The sequence below is a fragment of the Falco rusticolus genome, chromosome 1, assembly GCF_015220075.1.
Source record: "Falco rusticolus isolate bFalRus1 chromosome 1, bFalRus1.pri, whole genome shotgun sequence".
Lineage (NCBI taxonomy): Eukaryota > Metazoa > Chordata > Aves > Falconiformes > Falconidae > Falco > Falco rusticolus.
In genome coordinates this window covers 56,799,250-56,805,034 of record NC_051187.1, presented here as the reverse complement: position 1 = coordinate 56,805,034, position 5,785 = coordinate 56,799,250, and positions in this window count along the sequence as shown.

Sequence of the window (5,785 nt, the reverse complement as noted above, 5' to 3'; positions counted from 1 at the left end):
CGTGCAGCTTCGATGCTCCATTGTGATAGGGCTGTGGTCTTGCAATAGAATGATACAAAAGATCTTTGAAATCATGTTAACACTGTTACTTGCAGATTCCTGCAGTTAGATGCAAAAATACACTCAGGATGAAGTTGAAAGTGAGCTGCTTTCTGTGTTCAAGTAACATCCCCCAAATGACTGAACTAATATTTGTCTGAGTGCCATGTCTCAAATTTTAAAACTTTATCATTGGGGGGCTATTGTTTAATAGATACTGCACCACAGTTTTAAGTATATCCTTAACTTAAGTGTGGCATGGCAACAGTACTTAAGAATTCATGCAGGCTTGGACTACTGTCTGGTAATCGGAACTTTTAAAATACCAGTGCTAAGTAAGTGTGTGGAAGAGAAGTGACTGAAAGGTCCGATTCTGTATGAAAACCCAGTGCATCCCAAACTAGGAAAGTGTTAGCTGCAATTGTGGTTTTCCTCTGAAGGATATCTCTACTTATAGCACCTGTTCCTCCCCTCTCATATCCGTAGTTGTGAAAAAATTAAGCTGGGTTCAGTGCACGTTTGGCAGTCCCAGGGACCTGTATAGCACCTATTTGGAGATGTGCTAAGCATACTGACATAATTGCAACTCAGAGCTGAGTTTTCATGGTTTCAGAAAGAATTTGCTTATTCAAGCATGTTTAGCAGCTGTATTCCAAGAACAAAAGGAGGGACAGATGTATTGAAGGCCACTGATCTAGAAAAGTGTCCAGAACAATTCCACCCCCCCCCCCCCCCCCCCAAGTCCTGTAATGGGTAGCTGGTAAGGCTGTTCTGGTCCCTCCCCAGAAACTCTACTTACTTTTTCACCTTACTGGATTATGAGGAAAAAAACTAAATGACTCCTGCAGCTGGTTTAGCATTGCTGTCTCCACAGGGTTCATCTTGATCCCTGCAGAATCCAGTTTGTAAAATACAACGCCAGCATATTGTGTCTCAGGCATCCTGCTGACACTACTCTGCTTATCTAATCATACATATTGACATATGACTGCTTCTCCTTTATTCTGTGGTAACCCTTGTTCTTTAGATACATACAATTGAGTGCAGATATGTCAATATAATCTGAGTTTGTAGCTTTCAGTCATGTACTCACTGTCCCCTGGGATCCTCTGGTGGATTTAAAGGTCATCACCAGGTAAGAGGTCACTACTAGGCATGTTCCTACAAAACACAGATTGTTTCATCAATGGTTTTGAGACTTTAAGGTTGGTTTTCATCTAGTTTTAGAGCGATAGGAAATTTAAATTTCAAAGTGTGTTTGCAAGACCTGGGGAGAATAGCTGAAATGTTTCACTTTGAATTTGTACATGCAAAAATTCTTTTTTATAATACTACAGTTCAAAATAAGGCTACCTTGAAAAAGAGCTCCAAACTTCTGTACTTCCATTTTCTTACAAAATGAAGTTTAATGGTTAAGAATGTGTAGTGTCTTTTTCCTTTATTAAAAAAAGTAATTTTTTTCAAAATTGCAAAACAGTCTGTATTTTTTTCCAGAAAATCGACTCTTCTGGTAAAGGTTATTTGAGCAATGCAAGCAATGTGACCAGTATTGATCTTCATAGTGAATACGGCGCTCTTTTAAAGAAAGTTTATTACTTACTATATCTCTGTGCACCTTTCTTGGGACTTGAATCATTCATGACTCACAGCTGCTACAGCTGGCTTAGCTCTCCAGGCCTGTCTCAGTGCATAGCATCTGAAGCTGTAGCCCAACAGCTACTGGATTATTAAAGTTAGAAGCCTGTTACGAATGGAAAATTAGAGATGGCTCTAGGCCAAAACTTCAGATTCAATACAACTTTAAGCTTGACAGTAGAAATATGATCGAAATAATATCGACCCTATGTTAACAATGGGGAAATGTAGTATTCAGAAGTGTAAGTGGAATTCTTTAAGCTTAGTTTCTAATGAACAGGTAGGGACTGAAGATAATTTCCTCTGCATGTGTCCATTAAGGGCAACTCCCATTCTTGTTGTGGTTGAAGAGGCTTACATATCTCTATATATTACTATTGAAAATGTAAGCAGTGAAGACCTTTAATCTGATTATTTTATGATAGACTTTTTTTTTTAAAGATACTTACTTAATATCTAGTCCAAGGAGCAAATGGATCACATTTCTTATCAGAAACAGGGTATTTACAGGTTCACGGGATAGAGCTGAGAACTGGCTAGCAAGGGTTGTAGAATGAGTACCCTCTTTGCTGGATGAAATCTATTGCATAATTTAACTTTTGCAGGAGCCAAGCTTCTCAGTATAGTAACCCAATACACAAATGTTACAATATGTGCAGCCTCAGAAAAGAAGCAAGTTAGGATTGATTTCCCATAGCAATGCATTATACCTCTTCTACTTTGAGGTCTGTATCATGCCCCTAGCACTTGTAATTCACTATTAAACTATTAAAATTACAGAGTCAAACTTTTCCCTTTGAATGTTTTACTGTACCAGCACAAGGTATGTTGGCCCATGTGCCTTAAAGGAAGGATTCCTTTTAATTCTGTAATTTCAGAAACATTGCTGCTATGATATATAAGGATATATTTCTAGTGCCACTCTGTGAACCCAAGCTTTCAAAAATGAGCCAAGATTTGCAGGTTGGTAAGTTTCAGACTTTTTTATTTTAAGACTTTAAGCCAAACAGTATGTTTTTTATTTGGCTTCTGTTTTTTTGAATCTTCACAATATCCTTTGACTATGTTCCTAGAGCTCTAATTCATTAACTCTTTTTAGTATTAGCAAGAGCAGAATTGAGAACTGCAAGATTCCTGAGCTGGCAATATTGAAACTTGAGTATCTATCTTAGCGTGCTATTAAGCTGTAATTTATTTGACTGTGAGGCTCTGGAAGCTAAAATATAGTGGCTGTGAGTGTTTGGTCTGCTGACCAAGTTAAAAATGAACAGTGCAGAACTGCTTAGAACACTTAACCGCATGCAGAAGAATTACTTGGGGAAAACACTTGAAAAAGGCTTCAGTCCAGTGTTTTTACATATCTACCTAGATACTTCCCCTAGAAATATCCATTGCTAATATGTTATTTAATTCAAGGGTTTTTTAGTTACAGTTAGTTTTTTTAATCCCATTAAATAGTTAATCCAACTACGTTGAGAGAAAAGGGTACAAATTTAATACAATGGATGGGTGTCTATTTTACCTGCCAAATGACAGAATATAATATGATTGCTATTTTCAAATACATTTATTTCAGTTGGGTTGAATGACAATAACAGAGAGATTTCTGACTGTGAGGTAAGTAAATAACACATACAATTACAAATCACGCTAGCTTTGATGTAATTAGCTACAGCTTCACTGAATTTCCTGAGAACCCACTTCAGAGAGGATTTGGCCCTTTAGAAGATTGGAGAATCTGATTGTGTCTTGCCCACTGCCAGTCACCATCTGGTGTGCTGGCACCTTGCGATGGTTTAAACGTGACGGTAACATCACACAGGTGTAAGAAAGCAGGAAACAGACAATAGTGAATTAGGACCGGTGAAGTACTGTTGGGAAATACTAGTTTACAGTGTACAAACAGATTGTTCTTTCAGTTGAAAAAGAGAATTTGCTCTGTTAGTATTTGGCTAAGCTTTATCAGACTTGACATGAACAAAGATCAGACTTTTGATTTGTTCTTGTGATGTACAGACCCTACACAAACAACTAGAGTGTATGAATGCATCACTCCTTGAGGGAAAAAATTGCTGTCTCTCAGAAATGGAGCAGGGTTTTCACAGAGGAATGGCAACAGAGAATAATTCTTAATAGAATAAACCAGGAATTCCTTGAACTCTTCAGCATTAAGCAAATATGGGCCTAAGAACTAATGCAAATATGAGTTTAACTACACTAATTAAATCTCCTTTATGTTTCTATTACTGATAACAAGGAAGTCTTAAAATAACCATTTTGAGATTTAACCCTTTGGCCCTGCAGAACAGAGCAGTGACAATTTTTTTAATGCAACCAGCAATTGTTTTGATTTACATATTTTAATCAGTTTGCCATTGTTTTCCAGTTATCTACTGGTGGTAAGGCACTTTTTCAAATACAGACTTTTTTAAAATTCAGAGTGCTTCCATAATCAACTGTACCAGACCTATGTTTAGAGCCGCTGAAGAAGAAGTATAGGAGGTTATCAGCTCTGCTACTGACAGAGTTGCTACCTAAAGGACCAAAGTTGGCAATTCCCTTAGCGCAAAGGAAATCTTGTGTGATTTCTCTGGAAGAAACTGCAAATGCACATGTAAACGGAGAGGTAGTGGGGTGGAGGTCTTTCAACCACCAGCTGTTGGTATAACCCAGTGCAGATGGTGACTGTCATTTGGAACAACTTGCAGCTAAATTGTGCCAGGCTTTTTTAGCTGCCACCAACAAAGTATGAGGAAGCAGGAAAGTATATTAGTTATTCAGGCTCTAATTCAGAAAGAGTAACAAATTTTCCAGTAGTAGAATTATATGACTGTAGTGCTCTCTAGATTCCACGCCCACCCACCCCCGGTAGTGGAGTTTGCTGTTGGCATTTTTTTTTTCTGCTAGATGCTTTGTGCGTTGTGGTATGGAAGTTGTTAATGAAGAATTTATCCAAATGAGTTTTGCTTCTTGTGAAGTATCTTTAATCATGCCTCCTTCATGGTGCTGTGACCCAGACTGCTTGGCATACAGAGTACAAACTCGGTTTCAGAAAATTTGCAACTGGGGCGAGTGTCTCAGTTCATGTAATTCAGCACAGTTCCACAGAGGTCTAAGTAAGAGTCTTGTTAAAAAAAACATACCACTTTCAAAATATGCTGTTTCTGCCACTACAGGGACATGTAAGAAGTTTTGTAACAGGCAGTTACAGAATAACTTGTTAATAGTACAAAACTCTCCTGAGCTGGAGTTGCTAATACCAGGCTGCTGTCCTGAAGTATGGGTGTTTCCACCTAAACCGCTTAAGTGATGTCACTGGTATATTCTGGGGGCTCAGTCACAATTTTCTTGTTAAGAAGCATGCGTGAAATGGCATACTTATTTTTGTGCATTATACTTTCCTTAAAAGGTAGACCCGACACGAATCCATGTCTCGCCTGTGGGAGGAAGGGAGGGGGCCCGGCAGAAGCGAGTTGCCCAACTGGCTGCCAGCCGAACGGCTCATTCCAAGGTCCAGGCGCCTCGGCTGTGGAGATACTGTCGGCGAGATGTGTACGGCGAGGCCGTGCCTGCCTGCGCGCCGGGCCTGGGCCTGTGCCTGGACCTTGGCCTCAGCTGCCCCACCGGGCGTTCCGTGGGTCACGGCAGGTGGGCGCGGGGGCTGCCTGCGGGGTCAGGCGGGGGGCGGCGGCCAGGCTGAGCTCAGCCGGGTGTACCCCCGGGATCAGGCTGCGTGCCTCCGTGCCTGTGGCTGACGGGCCGTGACCCCTGGTGCCCGGGCCGGGGCTGGCGGCAGCCGGGCGTTTTGCCGTCTCCCCTTCTGCCCGCGCGTGCGGCCACCTCCGGGCAGCCCCGTGCCACCCCTCCATGGTGACACCGGGTTACCGGCAGGTTCTGCGGCTGCCCTCAGCCTCGGGCCGGCGCGACGAGGCTGACGCTCGGTGAGCGGCCCGCCACCGCGGCGGGGACCCAGAAGCGGGACGGCCCCCTGGCGGGGTTCGCTCGGGGGCGGGGGCGCGGCCGCCGGGGAGCGGCGCCCGCCCCGTCCGGAACCGCGGGGGCACGGCCGCGCTGCTGCCCGCCCGCCCCGTCGCCCCACTACGCCCCCCGG